Here is a 23,112-nt window from a genome sequence, read left to right on the forward strand (position 1 = left end):
ACGTCTCCTTTCTATTTGCAGGCCACCCTGCCTAGGAGAGGCCCCGGCTTGAGGGGAGAAAGAGAGGAGAAGCCTTGACAGGCTAGAGACTGAAGCTTTGATCAAGATTCATGAACACATATTTATTGAGCATCTACTACATGCAGGGACTCTTTTAGGCCCTGAGGATATAGTAATAAAGAAAACAGACAAAGTCTCTGCCCTGTTGGGGTTTACAATCCAGGGGAGGGGGGCAAATAGTGAATGTACGAGTAAATTCTTTATACGTCAGATGGTGTTGAGGACTGTGGTGGGGTAAACGCTAAGCAGGGAAAGTGTGTGGGGGGAGGAGTTGTCCTCTTACGGCAGGGTCAGGAAAGACATTTCTGATGATTTCTGATATCTCAGATAGTCCTGAAGGCTGTGAGGGAGCGGGTCCTGTGGTCTGATGGAAGAGTGGTCCAGGAAGGAGGAGCAGCGAATGGAAAGGCCAGGGGACAGCATGAACCACAGGTCTGGGGCACCGTAAGAGGCCGCTGTGCCTGGGGTGGGAGGTGATGAGTTATAGGACATAAATGAGGTCAGAGAGGCAGCAGGGTCTAGGGGCCTGCAGACAGAGACCTAGGCTTCGACTTTGAATGAGATGGCAGCCATTTAGAGGGTTTTGAGTGCAGGAATAACTAGTTTTTAACACTAGAAAATCAGAGAGAAGAAATGCTACAGGATTACGTGCAGAGCAGAAAAGGAAAACACAACAGAGCAGGTTGGAAGGGGAGAGTTGGGAAAAATAATTTAGCCATTTCCTGATTAACTCTATGAGTCCGGCCCATTCAAAAAAGTAGCAATATCTACTTTTTTTGATTTATCTGTTTCCGAGAAGACTTTTTGGCAAATCTTTACAGAACACATCATGTATCAGGCATCGTATTAAGTATTTACACTGACTGTTTCATTTAGTCCTCATAACACTGTGAAGCGGGGGACAGTTCCTCCATTTTACAGATGAACAGAGTGAGACTCAGAGAAGTGAAGTGAAAAGTTCAAGCCAAGGTCACCTGCAGCCAAAGCTGCGATGCACGGGCACACATTGGGAGGAGCTCCCAGCCTCGGTGGCTGCATGGCCTTCTGCTGGATGGAAAGGCCGCTTCTGGTAGGCCTGGGCCAGGCCGGGGATGAGAGCAAGGACAGGCTTGCTGCCATCCCAGAGGCTACCATTTGCCATCAGTGCAAGGTGGGAACAGAGGAAGAGCTACAGGCAGTGTTAGAGCCTGAGATCGGCCAGCCGCGGGGCCCTAGCAGACACCAAGATTCATGAACCACGTCATGGTGGTGAGAGTCAGAGCTGCTTGAGTGGGATCAGGAGTGGGGAGCTGAAAGGAGGCAGCCATTTTTCCTCCCCAGAGAGGATCAGGGAAAATTCCCAGAGGGGCACTTGAGAAGGCCTTGAGATTGGTCATATTGAAAGGTAACTAACTCTGCCCAGCGGCTATTTTGAAACCTGGCTGCTCTCAGTGGGGAATGGGTGCATTTTCCAGCCCTTAGTGAGTAGCCACATGGCTGATTTCAGCAGCCTCTCACCTGGGCATAACCGGCTCAGACTCCCGTCTTCGGCCAGCATGCCTGCCTAGGTCTTTTTCTGGCTCTCGTTGTGGGAGGTCTTCAGCCTCTGTGCCTGACACCTGCACCTTCCCTGACCCAGTTCTGGTTTCCATAACAAGAGCAGAGGCCTACAAACCGACCAGGTGGATTTCATTCTTTAGACGGGCAAACTAAGTACAACAAAGTTTCCCTGTGAGAATGGATACTGTGTGCCCACCATGAAGACCAACTCCCCAGCAACGACATCAGTAATTTCCGTAATTTCCGAGTTGGATAGCCGTGTGGGGAACAGTGAGTCTCATGAGTTATCTCTAGGGCTTGGAACTAACTGAACAGGTCCTTACCAGCAAGAACTTGCGCTGTTTAGATTCTCACTCCTGCACTCTCAGCACTTCAAGTGACCAGCCTGGGCCTCCCTCAGTTGCTCATCCCTTGCATGAAGGAGACACTTCTTGAAGCTGAGGACAGGGACCAGACCACGTGTGTTCTGGGGGTCTAGCCCAGCTCTGACATCCAGCTTTCTTTCTCCTACTATCTTCCTGAGCTAAAATAGGACAAGGATGTTTTTTTCTATTATGCAAATGGCATTCCAAAGCCCAGAAAACCCAAGTGACTTGTACCAGACCACATTATCAACAAGAACTAGAACGAGATCTTCCAACCCCTCTGGTGGGCCCAGAGCCCCACAACCTGAGAGACCCGCACAGGGAATCCCACCCATCTACACAAGGTCACCTGAGATCCCAGCCAGGCCAGAGAACAAAGGCAGGAGCCCTCTGGAGGGGGCCTAAAGAGCTGCAGGAGCCTTCCCAGGGATCCAGAAAGCTCTCCCCACCAAGGCAGGGAAGTGGAGGTCCAGGGCTGGGAGAGACTTTCTGGTTACTGCTGGAAGTCACCTGGGCTGCATGAGTTTGACTAAGGCCAGAGCCTGTAATAAGGTTATTGACACTGCCTTCCATCCTTTTGACCCCACCTTGCTGGTGGGGCTACCCTCTATGGTAATACACCTTGGTGCTACAGGGGGATCACCAGGGCTGTCCTCCACACCTTCTCAGGGCCATGCTTCCCAAATCATCCTGCTTTGCCAGGGAAAGATCACACAGGGCACCAAGCAGGGTCTGTGGCCCTTACCCCTCCCTAGAGTGTGGATGAGGCTGGTAGCACTGCAACTTCAGTGAAAACGGACACAGGAAGATGGCCATGACACTTTATTCCTTTCCACGGACTGGCCAGGTCTGGGAGCGTCTTGGAGAGGATAATGAAACCACAAGGGTAGTGAGTTATTCAGAAAGCGTGGGGAGGGGGGCGATCCCAGAGCCGAGTGCTGTGGAGGGGACTCTGTTCTCTGTGCCCTCTCTTCCATCCTTCATTTGCCCTCAGTTTCTTACCTTACCTTTTCCAGACCATTGACGAAAGAACCACAGAGATTCAGACCCACCCTTCTCACTCCACACCCCCATGCCCTCCAAACTTTACCAACACCCAGCAAACCCCACTGCAAAGGGATGGCCTAGGGTCATCAAGGCTTTTGGTTCCTGCCACTCAGAAACCATGGCCCTTGGACCAGCAGCATCAGCATCACCTGGCCCGACCTGGGCTCATGGAATCTGAACCAGCATTTTTAACAAACACCCTGGGTGACTCCTATGTGCGCTGAAGTTTGGGAAACATTGCTTTGGGGACATAGGCTGCCCTCAATCTGAAGGCCCCTGGCTTGACCACAGGACAGTAAGGTCCCACAGAATCCAGGAAAGCAAACAGCCCTTCCCCTCTGCAGGCTGTTCCAAGACAGTCTCCTCTGGATGAGAGGCAGGATTTCAAACTGGAAAAAAAAAAAAAGGTCTCTCGATGTGGTGGGCCTTTACTGAATTTCCATTTTTAATTTGCAGAGTTGCGATGGCTGATTGGAGACTGCTTTCTCCTCCATTGCCACCCCCACCCCACCCTGCCTTTCCTAGCGCCAGCATCCTTCCCTCTCTCCATTTAAAAAGAAAACAGAAAACCCTTGTGAGGATGTCGTTAGTGGATAGTTTCTTTAATTAATTTAATAAATTAATCCTTGGACTTCTTCCTCACTGTCTCCTAAGGCATGGGGCAGAATTGCAAACACCCATACAAAACCCTCTGACTCACAGGAGCCTCTTCTATTAATATCACAGGAAATTAATATGATTTTTTTAAGCTCCTAACTGGCTGCTCTGCATCCAGTCTTTCCACCATCCTCGCCTGAGCTCCACAGAGGACTTTCTGAAGCACATCTGCCGCTTCTGCTTCTCCAGTGGTCTCTCATCACCTACGGAGTAGTTCTCAAAGAAGATGAGACCCTCCTCCCTTAGGTGGTGTTTGGACACTGGGGGTGTTTTTTGGTTGTCACAAAGGTCAGTACCTGGGTACTAAAGAATTGGCCCCCCTCAAATGCTAGCAGCGCCCTGTTGAGAAATACACGAGAAAAAGGTCGCCTCATCTGCCCTTCTAGACATTTCCAGTCCTGTTTCCCCATGACTTTTGTATGCCATCCTCCTACTGCCACTGCCTTTCCTTTTCCCACCTGCTCTAGCTATGAACCTGAACCTGAAGATTCCCTCACATGAACCACCCCTGCATTACCTGACAGTGCCTCCATGCTCCCTCCCCGCCTCACTTAGATGAGTTCCTGTTCGTGCTTCTTCAAGATGCAATACAGGTGCGACCTCTCTCGTGCCCCATCCATGATGGAGGTTAAGTGAGACTTTTCAATGTGTATTTGAATTTCAGTTGAAGCCAAGCCCTGAGCACAACAGGTAAATTGAACTCCCACATTCAAATGAGAGGCAACAGACCTTCCTCTGCAGGACCTGCGGCAACTCTGACCCGAGACCCACCTCCAGCCCCTACAACAAGGCTGGAGAGGGTTTCTTCCAAGAGAGTGATGGCCGGTAGAGAGTACTCTAGTGTCTTCCCTCCCTATATGGGGGCAATAAGGAGAATGCACCCCTCACCCTCCAGCCACCTCTGCAGCTCTTGGGATCTAAAGCCACCACATACTGCAGAATGTCTGGGAGTAATTTGATCCATGTTCCTGAGACTAGGGGTGACAGAGACAGGCATGTGACAGGTATTTGACCCTCCCAGGGAAGATTATGAAGCCCAGAGGCTGGCTGGAGCTGCCCTGAGGGAAAAGGGAGAGGAGAAAGCTGCCCTGAGCAGACTTCTTCCACCAACTGCTGCCTCCCTTCATTCTACATATAAGGAAACTGAGGCCCAAAGAGAATAGGTGACTAGTCGACGATCCCATTGCTATCAAATGGCTGAGACAGAAATCAGACCCAGATCCTCCCCACCCCCACCATACACGATATCCCTCCATTCCTCTCCAGAGGGTGTGCTGTGCCCCTTTCCTGATTGGTCCACTCACTGATCCATTCATCATTCTCCCTTAGCTATTCCTTCATTCCATCAGTTAAGAAGTATTTATTGAACACTCACTACGTTTATGTGTTTGACTAATTTGTATCTTATCCTGCTCCAATAGGAATTAGAGGCAGCTTACAAAGACACCTGCAGTATCATGAAATATGATGCGAAGAGACATGAGTTATGAAATGAGGGAATACCAACATTTGAAAGACCAAGAAAATTGCATAGAAGCCATCCAGGACACACAGTCCTGTATTACTACAGAAGGTCAGTGGTAAACTGGACTGCATGCTTCTAAGTGGGAAAGGCTAAGAGTGCAGACCTACTGTATGTAAAGCATGTTTCAAGTATGTTGGTTCCTTTGGGGCATGGAGATGAACACCTGAGCTCAGTTATCCAGGCATTTATCAGTATCACTTCAAAGTTTACAAAGTATCTTGACAGGCATTTTTATGTTTGAGCATCCTAGTAACCAAATAAGAAAATGTAAACTCAGGACAGTGAGTGACCAGCCTATGGCCACACAGATAACAGGTATGAGAGACTTTCTTCCTCCAGGCCCTTTCCTGTATGGTGTAGCAGTTAAGCATGGAGACTCCAGGCCAGACTGCCTGGGTTCATATCCTGGACCTACCACTTAAAAGCTATGTGACTTTGGGCAAGTTATTCAACCTCTCTAAGTGGCAGTTTCCCCATGTATAAAATAGGAGCAATACAGTACATGTCTCATTAAGTGAGCGCCACACTTAAAACTCCTGGCTTATATGAGGTATTGAATACATATTAGTGACTATTATTTTATTACACAGTTGGCTGTCTTCTGTCTATTATCCCCACCAAAGTCCCAATACTGGCTTTAAAGAAGGACACAAGAGAGTGAACACAAATATACACAGATATATATGTGCTGCTGGCATCCTCGAGCCAGACAACGGTAATTTCCTTATCCATACCTCGCCTTCTTTCCCTGGGCATGGAGACCAAAGAATAAACTCTTATGAGATTTTTCCTCCTATTAAGGCCATCCCAAGCACAGTCCTTTTCACCTCACCCATGCGTGTGCTGATTCACTTCGGAAAGGGGCGGGGCCTCCCCAAGTCCTCGTGCCCGTGCCTCCATCAAAAGGACCATGGTTGTGTTTGCACATGGGGAGAATAAAAGAAGAACAGATCGCACATGAAACAGCACTGGTATTTCCATTTTCCTTCTTCCTCCCTACCTCCCCTCCCACCTGTGGCCTCCCCTACTGCCAGCAGTGCGACCTTCAGAACCTACATAAAGGTATGAAAACCATCAATGCTTGTTTTTAGCTGGGAACAAACTGTTCACACATTTCATTAACTCAAAAAAAAAAAAAAAGAAGAAAGAAAAGAAAGAAAGAAAGGGGGTGTGTCGGGTGAAGATGCCAGCATATCAAAACCACTTAACTAAATTATATACAGAGACTCGGAGTTAACAAGGAGCAGGTGGGGGGTTGGGGATGGATTTGGAAGGAGGTGACCCATTCTGTCTTTGCGCTAGTTTCTCAGTGCTGCTAAGATGTGTCTGTGTAATTTAAAATGTATTGCTAAATGTTAAACACTTTTAGTCAGTAATGTAAAATTGAAGGGTATTTGTGTATGCACTTGAGAACAAATAGAAAACTGGTGCTGAGTGGATTCTAACCCCTCTCTTCATATGTCGCCGGGGCTTGCCGAGCACTTAGGATTTTAGCTAAAGGGTAGGATAGAAATTTGCTTGCCTAACTGCAATTCTTCATGGAGAAAAAGGCTACAAAGTCCCCTTTTAAGGAAGCCACAGTGGGCTGTAGTGAAGGTCAGGCCAGCCCAGCCAGCACCCTGAGCTCATCCTGGGAAACTTGGCAGTAGAGAAAGTCAAACGGGAGGCATGTAGGGATCGCCAGGTAGCTTCCTTCAGGCCTCTCAACATTAGCTGGCATTGGATCATACAGTAGGCAATATAATTGTGGGAGAAATTGTGGGAGTCAGGGTTTCAGAGCTGGAAGGAATTTCAGAGATCATCTAGTTAGGCCCTTTCCTTTTATAGATGAGGAAAGTGAAGCTCAGAGAGGATGGGTGACTTATCCAAGGTCGCACAGAAAATTAATGGCCAGAGCTAGAATCTAGGCCTTCTGGTTCCCAGGCAGGTGCTATTTTGATCATCCCACTTCCTCCTCAAACCCACCCCCTTCTCTACCTTTTCTGGCCAGGTCAGCATGGGTGTGGACACCAGGGTCATGGGTAGGGCCCAGGCAGGAGCAGCATGAGGCCCCATCACCTCCAGCTAACAGGGCCTGTGGTAGGAGGTAAGGCCTGCTGGCTGAGGAGATGAGGCCTCTGAATGGATATCTACAGATGTTCTGGAAAAGCTCAAAGCTCCCCAAAAAGAGGTAGAAAGCACTCTGACTTCTGGGTGAATTTGGGCAGCAAACTCACCTCTCTGAGACTTTCCTTATCTGCAAATTTGTGAGGTAAGGTAAGTTGTGAGTACAGTCCCATCATGGTGAAGGAAGATGACGATTGCTAATGGTGGTATGACCACCCCGTGGGCAGTGAGAGTGGACACCTCAATTCAAGTTTACTTTTTGAAAGCAGGGCCTGGGCCCTGAAGATGTGCCACCACCTCCTTCTTTGAGGCTGGGAGGGAGTTTTCTGCTGATAGATTCTCTATCTGCAGCTACATCTGTCCTACTGGTCTATGTATTGTCCCATGCTAAACCCACGGCAATAGTTTGTTGGGATGGGGCTGTAGGGTAGATAAGTTGAGGCCCAAAATCAAGGTCCCAGGCTACCTCCCCACCCCAGGGGCCCTAGCTCCTGGCCAAAGACCTGCAAGGCAGACGGAGCTGAGCCTGACTTTGAACAACAGTCTGGAGGAGGGTGATGGCAGGAGGTGCTGGATTCAGCTGGGTCATCCCTTGACTTAGAGTTCAGGAACTGGAAGGAATCCTCAATACTGTTCTGTCCCTGCATGCTGGCAGAGATGCAGTAAAAGTACTTTCATTGCCCTCAGTGAGTATTAGGTCTGAGTGGATTACAGAGCATGAGTGTGTTGGACCCTTCCTTTTACACAAGTGGTAAATGGGTCCGATCATGCCACTGGCAAAGCCAAGAACAGAACCCAGTCTAGAGCTGCTGTTCCTTCAGCCTCCCCACCCTGGGTCCTTGCACCACTCTGTGGAGTCCCCATTATGAACCCCTCTGAAACCTGGTGTCTCTTTCCTGAGCCAAGTTCTCTTCCCAATTCAGTCACACTCAGGTGTAAATGACTGTCGAACCCTCAAGTATCCTTTCCCGGGGCACTTGAGTATAAAGGGAATCCAGAGCTTTAAGGAAGAGGGAGATATATACCTGGGGGTGGGAGAAAGAAAGAGTGGTCACCAGGACCCCCAGTGCCTCTGAAATCTAACCACAGAGACAAGGACCACCCTGCCAATGGGTGAAAGTCATGGACAATACCCTCTACAGGCCTGCTGATGAAAATATGCTTATGGTGATGATGATAACCCACATTGATTTAGCTCAGTCTTTTCAAAGAGTCTTTATACTTTGGCTTCAAGAATGAGTGATTCTGGAACAGAGTGAATTGTGACACACTGAATACGTCTTCTACTATTTAAAAGTTGGTGATCGTGTGAGGGGTTTGCTGGCTGTGAGTAGTTTCTCTCCAGAGGCCGCAGGCAGTGGGTGCAGGAAGCCATGCAGAATGTGGACCAAGGAGAAGATCAAGGACTGGATGTGGGGGAAGATGTACAGGAGGTGGAAAGGAGGCAGAGAGAAGAGGACAGAGCTGGAGGAGGAAAGCCAGAGTTCACAGTTAAGGAAATTCAAGGAAGAGGGAGAAGTCGAGGGCTATTTGGATTTGTGGGTCAATCTCCATTCAAATCCTTGATTCTTCTGCAGTTCTTTGTTCCAATAATCATTTACTGAGCATCTATTCTATCCCCAGCAGGGTATGGTACACTGAACACTCCCCCAAGCCCTGGCAGGTTAACATCACCATTTAGTTTGAAAAATGAGGAAATCAAAGCTTAGACGAGTGGTCTCTATAGGCTATAAGGAAAGAAATCAAGAATGAAAAATGAACAAAACCGTTAAGGGAAGATTATAGATGATAAGTGTCTCACGTTCCCACACAAAAGCCCCCAGTGACTCAGGAGAAAGAAGGCTGGATGGTGTGGACCTTGGATCTGACCACAGTTGTCCTTGTGGCTGGACAGGCCACACGGTCCAAGCCACAGGGGGTCTAGGGCAACCCTGAGATGGAAGGAGAGCCACCTGGGTGGCTCCTCCCACAGGTCCAGGAAAAACATGGCTGACCCGTTCCCCTTCCTGACAGCTATGGAGAGAAGGAGAAGCTCACCTGAGCCTGCCTGTCAAGGAGAGAAGGCCAGTGTTGGGAGAAATAGAATTCCCCACAGCAAAAAAGAATGGTGTCTGGGAAGATGAAGACTCAGAGAGTTTGAGGCATAAAACTGCTGCTGAGGTGCCAACCTCAAGGGGCGGAGCAGGAGGAACAAAGCTGGCTGTGCCCATGAACCACTGAGGGTGGCACCTGGGAGGGGGGTTCCAGTGTCCCACAATCCGCTCTCATCTCCAGATAGGGAGAGTGTGGAAGTTCTGATCTCTGAGTTGGGCCCTATTCCTTGACAAGAGTTCTGAGTCCTGGCAGGACAATAATTGGGAAGAGTCGGGGAGTGGAGCAGCTTTCCTCCCACCTCTTCAGTCCAACATCAGCAAAGTGTAGCAAAGAGCTACCCATCCCCGACTCCTCCCCTCATACACCTACAGCACCTTTAAGGGCAGAGGGAAGAGCATAGGACCAGGAGGCAGGCCATAGACAACCCAGGTGACCTTGGGCAAGTCCCAGAACCCCTCTGTCCCTTGTATCTGCAGCGCGGAGACAATAAGCCCTGTCTTAACTGCCTTAACAGGCTGTGAAGAAAAGCTGTGGGAAAATACTTTGAAAAGAATAAAAGCCCTAAATTAATGTACAATCTAATTGACAACATCTTCAAATTTATTAAGTGCTGAATGATACCCTAAGTTACACAGATCGTCTTTTTTTCCTTTTAAACCAAGTTCAACTTAACCAGGCTGGTTGTTGACTCCCTGCTGGCAACCTCCAAACTCCCCACGGAAGCTGAGCAACCTTTTCAGCAAGTTGGTCACCAGGCACAATGAGGTAACTGGTCCTCTTGAAGGATCAGACTCCAGAGGGGCATGGATCCTTTCCCTACCTAACTGCCCAGGAAGTGGCATAGCCACCACCCTCCTCCTACCTATAAGGGCCTTCTGTTTCAGCAGGTAAGCCTCCATCACAGGCAGGCCCTGAGCTTTAACTTGGACTGCAGCGCAGGGGAGCGTTGTTTTACTGTTTCACTGATGAGGAAACCAGGACCCACAGAGACTAAGGAATTTGAAGACAAAGAGTAGTTTCCGCAGAGGCAGAAATGTTTAAGGGACCATACAAATAAAATCAGTTAAGCAGGGCTATTTGCTTTTTGTTTTTATGTCTGTTTTAAATTCTCTGTATTTTTTGCCCAGCTCTTTTCTGAAGGCTGGCTAGCTACTTGAAGTGTGCTCCACATGACAGCATCACATGGACGGGGGCTTATTAGAAATGCAAAGTCTCAGGCCCTGCCCCAGAATCTGTTTTTTAAAAATAGGATCCTTAAGGAATTTGCAGGCACACTGAAATTTGAAAGTATGCATCTAAAGGATGCACATAGCAAGAAAGATCGGGTTAGCAATAAAGAAAAACTTCCTGCCAGCCGGTTATAAAATAAGCTATGGAGGGCAGGGAGGAGGGCAGGGCACAGATCCTTAGCTTTCTGGGATGCTCAGATGAGATATGGGGGAGATGGTGAACAAGATGACTGCTGAAGGCTTCCTGCTGCCCTGGGAGCCTGTCCTGGGCCACTCTGGACCTCCAGAGGAGTAGCCGGAGGGGGTCTCACACACCCCTGGATCTTCCCTGACTGCTAGAGACTTGGATTCAAATGCAGCTGTCTCTGCCCAGCTGAGACCTACAGGCTTAATTCACATTCTCCTGGAGGATAGGTATTTGCATCAGAAATTACCCTGGAACTTAATTCTGCATAATGTTGCTCAGACAAACGACACCCCTGAAACTCTTTGCCAAGGCCAACAATAACATAACTGCAGAGAGAAATAATGAATAGGAGCAGAGGGAAAGGGGAAAACCAAGGAGGTGGGGGGTGGGATGGAGGGTGGGAGGAATGGGGAAAGGGGCAGGAAGAGACAGGCTTCCAGCCAGAGGTGTTCTTGTCTTTTCTTCATGTCACTAGCATTGTGCCAGCACTAGGTACTCGATAGGTAGTTTTTGAAAGCTACAGATGATATTGACAAAAACAATGAGGTAAAGCTGAAGAGAGAGCTGCTCAGTTCATTAACTAACTAATCTATTGAGCAATTCATTAATCCAACTGTTTATTTGTTCAACAGATTTTCTTGCTTACCTACTGAGTCAGGCATTGTGCTGGGCACTGTGGTCCCTGCCCTTGTGGTCAGTTCAAGCCGTGGGCTGAGCTCGCTGCAGGCAAACACAGTAATGGGGGAATCTCTGTCACGGCCCTTGCCTCAGGAAGTTTAAAGCCCAAGGGCAGAATCCAGGCAGCTTGAAAAGTGACTAAAGTTCTCTCCAGGTGTGGAGGCATCTAAGGATCTCCAGGTAGCCCTTTGCAGGCCTTTTAACATCTGTCGTATGGTACACTGCAATGATTGATGCAAATTCCTTGAAAACTGTACATGGCTTAGATTTCAGACCTGGAAGAATTGTTAGAGATCATCTAGTCATCTCATTCAATTTACAAACAGGAAAGTGAGGTTCAGAGAGGCAGTGAGCTTTGCCCAAGACCACCAGCCTGTTAATGGCAGAGATGGAGAGAGAACCTAGCTCTCCTTCCTTGACCATGTTGCATACCTTTCTGGAAGGCAGCGAACCTGGGACAGGCAGGTCACACCTATCTGGATCTCAGTTTTGTCATCTGGAAACAGATAGGAAGGAAGTTTTCAGTAGTTCTCACGTTGTGCTCCACAGAGGTGCCTCGGGGGACCCCTGGGAGAGGAGTAGGGCTCTGGGCCCCACCTCTGCTTCACTCAGAGCAGCTCTCTTGTTCATTGGGCTCCCATGAAACAGCCGGTTTGAATCAGGGCTCTGCAGCTAAAAACCCAAACCAAAACAGCTAGCCAAAAAAAAAAAAAAATCTCTTTAGGGTTCCTGCGATACAGGTATTGTGCGCTTGGCAATGACACAAGGAATAGAAGATAGGATCTCTGTCCTCCAGACATGTACCCTACACGAGGAGGGAGGAAACAAACACGTGGACAGACTTGAAAGCCCCAGGAAGCTGCATTCAGTTCCCTGTCTGTCCCCTAAGTGAAGTCTAAAGTGACCCGGTGCCAGAGGATGATGGGTAGGATGTGGGGGAGATAGGCCTCCCTGAAAACATGGTGGCCAGAAGAGATGCGACTGGTGACAGGGCCCCTGGGCTTTTGACTTTCTGCCTTTGGGAACTACTCAGCACCGTAGGTGCCACCCTCTGCCCACTGCTACGAGCCTCCCCCTCCTCCCACCAACTCGACCCAATTACGCGTGTTTACATTACAGTGACGTATAATTCTGCCATTTACATTCAGTTGCCGGCTTCTCTGTGTGCTCATAAAATATTAACATTGGAGGGCCGCTTGTTGCAGAAATGTTTATAATTTCTCTTCCCCATTATGGGCTTATTAATGATAATAATGCCGTTTCCCTGCTTAGGAGCTGGGGCTACCGAAAGGCAATCACTCACCAGAGCTGAAATATGACAGTGGGAAGTCGGATTCCATTCCCTGCTCGGCATTTAATCTTAATAACATTTTATCTTGGACGACAAGTGTGTGTAATGTTGTTTAAAAGCCATGACTACATCGACACTGTATGTTCAGGAAAAGGAAAGGGGGAGGGCTGGGGAAAGGCCTGTCCTCTTCTCTTCCTCCCCACCTCCGTTCCCCGATGCTTCAGTCTGGCTTCCAGAGGTGGGAGTGAGATCCCACCCATGCGGGAGTAAGGCTGCAGCCTGCGGGGCTGCCACGGCCCTCTCTCTACTGCCACTCCCACCCCATCTCTCCAATTCAGCATTTCTGCTATGAAAGAATTTTTTTTAACCCGTGAAGATGAAAAGTACTTATGAGTACATCGGCCTTTGAAAACACAACTACCTTAAATAGGCTCTATTAAAAATAAATAAGTCCATTTTGGCTGGAGAGCTGGGCCTAAGGGAGTGTGAAGTCTTTTAGCTGTGTTACAGAGGGACTTGTGCTGCTTCATTTTCCGAAGGCATGGTTCCAAATGATCTAGTCCTTGGACACAGCTCACTTAGCCAGGTTCTGTCCTCCCTCCACACCTCGGCCTTGTCTCCTGGTCTTACCCCTGCCTGTGGCACCTCCTGCTCCCCTTTCTCAGCCTTCTTTTCACTTTGCTAAATCAGCCCCTTTTGTCTCATTCTCGCTTACTGTGACTGAGAGTAGAAGTGACACTCTGCTCTGTCACATCCCCTGCCCCCACCATCTCGCTTGGCGTTGTTCTGAGATGCAGCAGGATATAGGCCTTTTCTTTTGTATTTCTCTCCCCCTAACAGACACTCAGGAAACAAACTTTCAGAGGCCATGAATGTGTTTATGGCATTGTGATGATGGTTTCACGTGTATATACTTCTGTCCAAATTCACTGAGTTGTATACATTAAACATGTACAGCTTCTTATATCTCAATCATACCTTAATAAAGTAGTTTTTTAAAAAAAGGATCAATATAAGGAAAACACCATAGTTATAAATTGTGCAGTGTGCCTAGAACATGAATTACACTCTACGTCTACAATAAACATTGTTTCCTGCCCTCATTTTGAAGTCATCGAATAAACTAGTTTTGTTCAGCTAAAAAAACAAAGATATGTAGGTTAGGACCCTGTCCATGGTAGGTGCTCAATTACTAGATGTTGGTTGGAAGTTTAAACTAAAACTACTGCTTAGCTTGGAGAATGGTACTGGGCTGAGAAAGGGGAGAATTGTTTCCCTGAGTCCGGTTTTTTAAACGTATTCAAGGTCATAGAATCACAGCAGCTAATAATTGGAAGGAACCCTCAAGATCACCTAAATTAAGCTTTTTCCCAAGAGCGACTCCCCGCTGCTTCCCTGACCAGGGGGTCATCCAGGTCCTGTTTACACACCGTCATTGACATGGAGCTCATGATTTGCATGACTCTACTGCTGGATGGGGAGACCCAATTGAAATGGCTTCCTTGCATGGAACCAGAATCAGCTGACCTATAGCTCCCAAGTTCTGCCCTCTGGAACTCATGGAGCCAGTCTACTTCCCCTGCTACATCGCAACTATCTTTAGTGTTCTCTTTAGACTAAGGGCTCTCATTTTCCCAAGTGTTCCTCATTGGACAGGATCTCCAGACTCATCACTATCCTGAGGGTCTGCCTCCAACATACTCAGTCTGTCAAAATCCCTCCAAAAGTGTGATGCTCGGAACTGGAGGCCCAGCTCTGATGTGGTCTGACCAGCATGGAGTCTAGCAGAAGCATTACGGCCTCTGCTTTGACATCTAGCTTTTATTAATTCAGAACAAGAACATCTTTCAGCAACTTGCTGTGGCTATTTTAACAGCCAAAGAGCCCTAGGATCCTCTATTAGTAACTCAAACACATAGGCCTTTAGTACCTGAACCTACATCAAGTCAAGTTTTCCCCAGCCTGTACTTATGGAATTGATTTTTTGGAAACCTCAGTGCAAGACTTTCCATTTATTCCTGTTAAGCTTCTTCTCTTTACTTTCAGCCCATGATTCCAGCCAAAAAGGCATCTCAGATCCTGATTCCAGAGTCCCACACATCAGCCACTCCTTTTGCATCTGCCTCATTCACTTATTTGAAAAACATACCTTCTAGATTTTACTTGAAGCTTGATGAATTACTGATAAATTACTTAATGGGCAAGGTCAAGGCTTAAACCCTGCAGCACATCATCTGACATCTCCCGTCAGGTAGACGTCAGCCTGTTAGAAAGCTTTCTTTGGGCACGATTGTTCAGTGGGCTACAGACCAATGGACTCTAGGAAAAGCCTTGTGTCAGCGCTGGCCGGGAGAAGTAGACCATGGGCCCTGTTGTGTTACTAATAAGCTGTGTTTCTTTAGAAAAACTAGCCTTTGGGGTCTCAGTTTCTTTACCTGTAATGAGAGAGGGTGAACTTGGATGGCCGGCCCCAAATTCTCTTCTGGCTCAACATTCTCATCTGGATCAACGATTACCCTGCAACCATGTTTTTCAGCCTCGCCAACAAGAACACAGTGAGAGACTTTGTCAAAAGCCTTATTCAAATCAAGATATCTTATGGTTATAATGTTCTCTTCTCCTACCAGTCCAGTGTCCTTACGCAAACAGGAGATGAGTTTTTGATGTGACTTATTTTGAGTGAACACGAGCTGATTCTTAACAACCATGTGTACTTTTCGAAATTCAGTGTGGCTTAGTGTGGAAGTAGGGGTTTCCCTCCCCCTGTCATTTTTAGTCTCTATATTTTCCCATTTTTTTTGAAAATTATGATATATTTCCCATCTATAGTCTCCGGGCATCTCTTCTGTTTATGTCTCAAAACAAAGGGAAACTAACATTTATAGAGTACCTAAAGAGTGCCATCTACTTTCACAGCAGTGCTGGGCCCTGGAGAACCACAGTGGATAAAAGCAAGGTCTCTTGTCCCATCTGGCCAAGATGCATACACTCGAACAACTTACCATAATATGGTATGGGAAGTGCCGTGTTGGTGATTTGAACTAAGTTTGAGGAGGAGAGAGTCATCCATTCTGGATGAGAAAAGCATCATAGAACAGAGAGAGCACAAACTGCCTGCTCTGTGATGCCGGCACGGATGTATGGTTTACTTCCAGGGACTCGTGAGTAGCTAGTATGAATGAGGTCTGGTACAGGTAGGTGGTAAGTGGGGTGTGTCGTGGAAGATGAGGCCAGAAGTGCACTGCAGCCAGGTTGTGGGTGGCCTTGAAGGCCTGTAAGGACTTGAACTTTGGCTTCTAGATAATTGGAAGACAGGGAATGTTTATAGCACAATGACAGCCTGGGCTCTAAAAAGATACCTGACAGCTGTGTTGAGGATAGATTAGAGGGGAAGATACCAGAAGCAAGACAGTAAAAAGGTCAGGGGAATTATTACAAGGTCCTAAACCACAGCAGTGACAGCAGGAATAAAAGGAAATAGAGTCCATAGCTGTTTTAAAGGCAGACTCAAGAGGATTTGGTTATCCATTAGGTTTTAGGATGAGAGAAAGACATCATAGATGATGTTTTCCATGGTTTCTAGCTTAAATGACTAGGCAGGCGATGGTTTTGCTAACTGATCTCAAGCATAAAGGAGCATGGACAGATTGGAAGTGAAGAAAATCAGAGCCATGTTGAGCATGGTAGGGGCTTCAAAAATATGTTTTGGAGTCATCAGTGTCCAGGGGATGACTGAAATCAGGAGTGCATAAACTCACTCAGAGAGCACATATAGATCAAGATGAGAGGGCTAAGGACAGAGTCTGGGGAGAAACCAACATGTAGGGGGTGGACAGAAAAAGAAGAGCTACTAAAGACCACCTAAGCATTTGTGCAAAGGGGAACCAGGGGAGCAAGTGTCATATGCTACAGTGTTGATGGGGTACAGAGAGATCTGGAGGATGAGGACCACAGGAAGTGGCATTGAAGGAGACATTGGGGGTGACCAAGAGAATTCTTTCATGGTTGGAGGACTGGGTAGTTGTAATGAACCTAGGTTTAAAGCCTGGCTCCACCACTTACCAACCATAGCATACCGGATAAGTGATTAATTCACTGAGCTTCAGTTTCTGCAACTATAAAGTGGGGATAGTAACAAAACCTACCTTGTAGGTTGTTGCTAGTATTAAATGATAATATAAGTAAAGGACTTAGATCATATAGTAGATGCTCAATAAAAGTTAGCAAAACCACTGGAAATTTGGAGGTTTAGTGAAAAAGGGTAATAGGAGAATAGCTTGAAAAAAAAGAATAATTTTTTTTTTAAAAAAACCTTTTTTTATGGAACTTCAAACATGGTTGAAAGCTGAAGGGAAAAGGAAAGCGAGGATGGAAAGGTGAAAGAGTGATCTCTAACAATAAAGTCCTAGATGAAATGGAGAGATGGAGGCAAGAAAGTTACCCCAGGGTCTGACTACATCTATTTTTCAGACAGATAGGCTACGTTGGAGATGACAGACAAGAGAGCTGAGCTGGTCCACACCTGGCGGGCTTTCTCTTTTCAGTTTTCTTAGTATTGTTTTTTAGTGTTTTTGCTGAAAGAGGCACAGATAGCTTGGAGTATTGAGGGAAAGAAAGGCTTGGAATGGGGTTGAGAAATATGAAGTAGGGATTGAAGAAAAGAATTTCCGAGGTCACAGCTCAGGCTGGAAACCATACATTTAATGTGTTATTTGAAGATTATTTACTAAAGAAAAATGGAAGTTAGGGAGTTCTGCCTGTTTTGGTTTTGGCCACCTATCAATAGTACACCATCTTCCCAGGACAGGCTGCTTCTATGTTCCCAGAAGCCCTCCAGGCCGAGCTGTTGGCTACTCCATCTCACACTCATCTCACCACCTGGCCTGGGAATAGCAGCTGGGCAGCACCCATCTCCTCCAGTCTGTGCTACCCCAGCACTTAGCACAGTGCGCAGCACAAAGCAGAGGCTCCCAAATACTTATTACTTTCCTTTCAAAGTTACCTGGACTCACATGGGGGCTAGAAATGCTAATCTACCATCTTTATCACCAAGAGCTTAATAGTCACTATTCAGCTCTCTTCTAACATGTTAAATTCTTGCTCAACATCACATGGAAAAGGACATCTTACATGTTCGCCCATTAATAGTACAACCTTCCATGTCGTCCAAGACAGCTCCTGGCATTTAAACAGCCTGGAAACCCCACCGCCTCCCAGAAACTTCAGGGACAAACACAGGAGCCTTCTATTTGCTAGAAACCTCCTTATGTGCATCACAGACAGGTTATATTTAGCTACAAAGCAGCTCCGATGCTGTAAGCATTGTCACCCCCATTTTATCAATAAGGAAACAAAGGCTCAAAGAGGGTAAATCACTTGCCCCAAGTCACATAGCACTGAGTTGGCAGCACTGAGGTCAAACCGTGGTTTGGATGACTCCCGTTCTTGTGCTCAGCCCCTCTTCACCTTGCTGCTTGCCCTCACATCGCTACTTTTCTGAAGGGACCCCTTCGTCAGCCCCCTTCTGGTCTCTAACCCATGTTCAGGACTTTGGTCCTGTCTGGTCGTATACCCTGATTGGAAGATGCAAAGTAGAGATTCTCAGGCAGACCTGGGGTCAATCTACTTGTCCTTTTCTTCTCTTAGATTAAATCATAATTTTTCTCCCAATTTTATTTTTACTGTGGTAAAATACACATAACATAAAATTTACCATCTTAACCATTTTAAGTGTATAGTTTAGTGTTATCACGTACACTCACATTCTTCAGCAAGCATCACCACCATCCATCTCTCCAACTTTTCCATCTTCCAAAACTGAAACCATATTCATTAAACAAAAACTCGCCATTTCCCATCTTCTCTTCACTCCTAGCAACCCCCATTCTACTTTCTGTCTCTATACATTTAAATACTCTAGGTACCTCAAAAAAGCAGAATATTACAAAATTTGTCCTTTTGTGACTGGCTTATTTCAGCATAATGTCCTCAATGTTCATCCATGTTGAAGCACATATCAGAATTTCCTTCACTTTAAGGCTGGATAACATTCCATTGTGTTTATAGATTACATTCTGTTTATCCATTCACCTGTCAAAGGACACATGGGCTGCTTTCACATTTTGGCTGTTGTGAATAGTGTTGCTATGATCAAATATATCTTTGGGACCTACCTTTCAATGCTTTTGGGTAAATACTCAAAAGTGGAATTGCTGGATCATATGGTAATCCTATTTTTAATTTTTTGAGGTACCACATACTATTTTCCATAGAGGCTGCACATTGTACATCCTCTCCAGCAGTGCACGAGGGTTCCAATTTCTCCATATGCTTGTCAATGCTTGTTATTATCTGATTTTTTTTGATAGTTGTCATCCAATGAGGTGGTATCTCATTGTGGTTTTGACTTGCATTTCCCTAATGATTAGTGATGTTGATCAGTTTTTCATGTGCCTATTGGCCATTTCTATATCTCCTTTGGAGAAATATTTATTCGACCTATTTTTGAATTTTTTTTTAATGCCTACAGCACCTGGTATTCCTAGGTGGTCTCCCATCCAAGTACTAACCAGGCCCAAACCCTGCTTAGCTTCTGAGATCAGACAAGATCGGGCACGTTCAGGGTGGCATGGCTGTAGACTAAATGTTTTTTTTAAACCATAATTTTTTAAGAACCTTGACCCTCTGCCCTCTATACTTCCCACCCCTTATCCCCAGGACAGCTCACTGGCAGGGCTTTGATAGAGCAAAGGGAATTCTTCTGCCCAACTCCATCCTACTAGGTTTGCCAAGCACAGAACATTTATGCACAACACCACACTCTTTGGGATAATGCACTGAAAATCTCTGTCAATGTGTAAACGTCACCCGGAAGAGGTAATTCAAGTCACTATGACTCATTAACACTCTAGCCTGGATTCCTTAACCTGTATAGCTACCTGGACATCCATTGAGGAAAAGGCCACCAGATAGGCAGCTCCTGATGGGAGAAGGCAGGCCCTGGTGGAACCTAGTGGTGACGAGAAGAAGGGACCAGGCAGTGAGCGTCTGAGCAAACAAGGGCAGGCGCTAACCAAGGTGGCCATGAAGGAGACCTGTGGGGACAGCCGTCATCTTGGTGACCAGTATATGGAGAGGTTATTATACAGGGAAGAGGCTAGGAACACAGGCTCTGTTTCAAATGGGAAGAGGAAGGTAAGGATGAGCTTAGGGGAAGAGACTGTAGGTCCAGATGAGTGGATGAGAGCTTTGGGTTCCATGAGGCCACCCAGAGCATAGGGGTGCGAGTTACAGCAACAGGAGAGATGCCAGAAGCTGGAAGGAATCCAGTGGGGGAAACAAGATGTGGCAGTCACGCGAGCTTGCTGCTGCTTAGATCTTCCTTTGCGAGAGAAGCACTTTGAGGAATGTGGTTGGCTACCAGCCTCCACCAGTTGTACCTTTGACACCCAGCGCAGCTTTCACATCAATACCAGGCTCTCTGTAGGCTGCTCCCAGCCAGTTTCAGAGCACAGCACAGGCTCCAGAGGTGGGCCATCCCCACCTAGCACTGGCAGCCTGCCGAGATTTTCTCCAAGCTGCTCTGCAGTCCGAGTCCTTCCTGCCCAAGTCTTCCCTTCTTTCCCTCTCTCCTCTCAGTTTTCACACCTGCATCAGGACCGAGGGTTCTTCCCACTTATTTCTGCTCCCTGTCCTCTTTATACTCCACAGAACTTTCTTCCAATAAGTCAGCTGCTCATCTAATTGTATCTGACATCTGCTTCTTGGAGGACCCAGACTGACAAAGAAGGTATCTAAACATGACCCCCAGCCCACTCCACACACACATGTATACCCCACTCAGCTTTCGAATAAAGCCCACTTCCCGCCTGGGCTTGACCTTACTTCTAGAGGCTGAGTGGTAACCAAAACAAGGGCGGCCTAAGTTTGTAGACAGTGCAGAGTTAGTAACAAAAAGGAAGGCATAAAAGTGTACAAGGACCACTGTGTTTGTTTTTTAGTGGGAAGGAGGGCACTTAATAGTGAGACCTCACGCTTGAGGACATTCCTCTCGGAGCTCACGAGTTGGGTGTAGAGCAGTTTAGAAGCCAGGCCATATTTAACTAAATCCATGGGGCTTCGAATAGTGCCTGGCACCTGCTCAATAAATATCTGAAGAATGAATGAGTTTATTCATCACAATAGCGCTCTAAAATTTCTCAAAATCTTTCAAGCCTAGTCTCTCAGTTCATTTTCTCTGCTGGGCAGAGACTATCTCAAAGCTACTAAACTGAGGCCCAGACAAATTTGTGGAAGTCAGCTGCAACTTTCCATCAGATTAGACCATCCCACTTTCTGTTCTTCTTTATGCCAATAAAACGCTTTCATCTGAAAGCCCCCTGGATAGCAGTGCACTGCCCTTTCTCCCCAGCTCCCTTGTGAGCTTTAGGGTACCCTGGCCAATTCCAGCCCAAGCTCAGAGAAACAGCATCTCAGAGCACAAGGCCAAAATTAGGTCTGATATCGGATGTGTGAGGCCAACTAGCAATTGACTGACCTACTTTGCACGATCAGTTACTAATACCTAAATCATGACAAACCAGATTCCCAGGACATATCTAAACGCCATTGATCAGGATGGAGAAGCAAGGAGCACAGACTTCCTAGCTGGAGCGGCAACTACGACAGAGGTGGATCTAAGCCAGACTTGCCGCCACGTGGGCAGTGCCATGTGGGGTGCCGGGAACAGAGGCCCTAATGCGGGCCAGGAGCTCCTCTCCAAATGGCCAGGAGAAGAGCAGCCCTTTCTAGTATGTACTAACAATACTGTGCAGTACTGGATTGCCACTAGGGACGGAGCCATTCAGTGTTCACTGCCAGTACTTAAACCGCTTCAGGTATTGCCTTCTAAGACAGAACAGAGTTTGCTTTATTTTCTTTTATTTTTAAATGAGTCGAAACTAAAACAAGAGAAGCAACTGGGGGGCATGGGAACCCCGCTTGCTGACTGACGACACCGCTCTAGGAGGGATTGTCCCCTGGAGAACAAACGACTGCCAGATACAGACAGTCTTTGATGACCTGCTTATGGTCAATTAAAAATCCCAATTAACACTTCTGAAACGAAGTTCAATATTTGTCACTAAACTCAGAATGAGATGCATCTGGCAGGAGGTAGGAGATGAAGCTGCCTCCTTCGGAGGAGGAAGAGCTGGTTGCTCTCCAGGGAAGGGCCCATGGGGGGCTGTGGAAAAGATCCCCCTTGGCATAACCAGTGAGGGGGGTGGGGGAGGCCTGCTTCTCTATCCCTGTTCCCACTTCCAAATGGTCTTCCTGGGTCTTCTAACAAAAATGCCACATTAAGAGCCTACCCCCACTACTTGGGCACAGTCCCTCTACCTGTCCTGTTCTGTTATCTACTGACTCCTGGTTGTGCTGCTTCAGTTCTGGGCTCACTGTTTTCATGGTACTACCCTCAGGCCTGGTGGCCTGGATGTCCTGTGGCTGTCACTCCTAGCATCCAGCCTCATCACTCCCAGGCCATCCGCCCCACACCAAATGTGTGGAGGACAAACAGCAGGACGATGTGCAGGGGAAACAAACAATTGATGGCAGCCATGATAATTGCTCTGTTGTCCTTTGGATGTTTCTTTCTCCCTCCCATCCAGACCCCTCGGTTACACGTGAAATGGATTAAAACACCTTATCTGGTACTGGAACCTGCTTCTCTATACCTCTGATACCTCCGTCAGGCCCTAGCCTCTTTCTTGCCTGTTTCCCAATCAACCCTCCTTGCTGCCAGAATGATCTTTCCAAAATGCAGAAAGGCTCATCTCAGTCCCCTCATCTGAAATAATTTAATATCCCCCACTGCTTTAGGAAAAGTTCAGACTCACCGGTCAGGCACAAAAAACTCTTTGTGACCTTGGCTGCCCTCTGCCCTCCATCTTAACCTTATCTCCCCGACATGGCCACACCCTTCATGCACTGCCCACTTGAGTGCTCTAGAACATGCAGTTTTCCTGTGAGATGTTTCCAGGATAGCCCTTACCCCTCTTTGATTAGTAAACACTGACTCTCCATAGTTTAAGCTTCTCCTGCTCCAGGAAGCCTTCCCTGACTGTTCCCCCTCTAGTCTGATTAGGATCTTCCTCTGTGAGTTCACTGTGTTTGCTGCTTACCCTCCTCACAGCAATTCCCATTCCACACTATCAGTGTGGATTTGGTGTTCCTTGAAATGTCCTTAAAAACAAAGACTATGTCTTATTCACCCCACATTTCCTGGCACATAGTAGGCATTCAATGTATGTTCATTGCATGAATGAATATTTAATACAGCCTTATAAAATTGTGTA

The 23,112-nt window shown here is 47.1% G+C and overlaps 1 protein-coding gene and 1 pseudogene across 1 annotated transcript in view; both read right to left on the reverse strand.

Annotated features, from left to right (window-relative positions):
- The window catches only part of DSCAML1 (DS cell adhesion molecule like 1), a 324,128-nt gene that overhangs the window by 216,846 nt on the left and 84,170 nt on the right, over nucleotides 1-23,112 (reverse strand). The window lies entirely within an intron of this gene.
- Nucleotides 19,299-19,418, reverse strand: LOC120622217 (uncharacterized; annotated as a pseudogene).

This window comes from Pteropus medius, unplaced genomic scaffold (assembly GCF_902729225.1).
Source record: "Pteropus medius unplaced genomic scaffold, Ma_sr-lr_union100, whole genome shotgun sequence".
NCBI classification, from domain to species: domain Eukaryota; kingdom Metazoa; phylum Chordata; class Mammalia; order Chiroptera; family Pteropodidae; genus Pteropus; species Pteropus medius.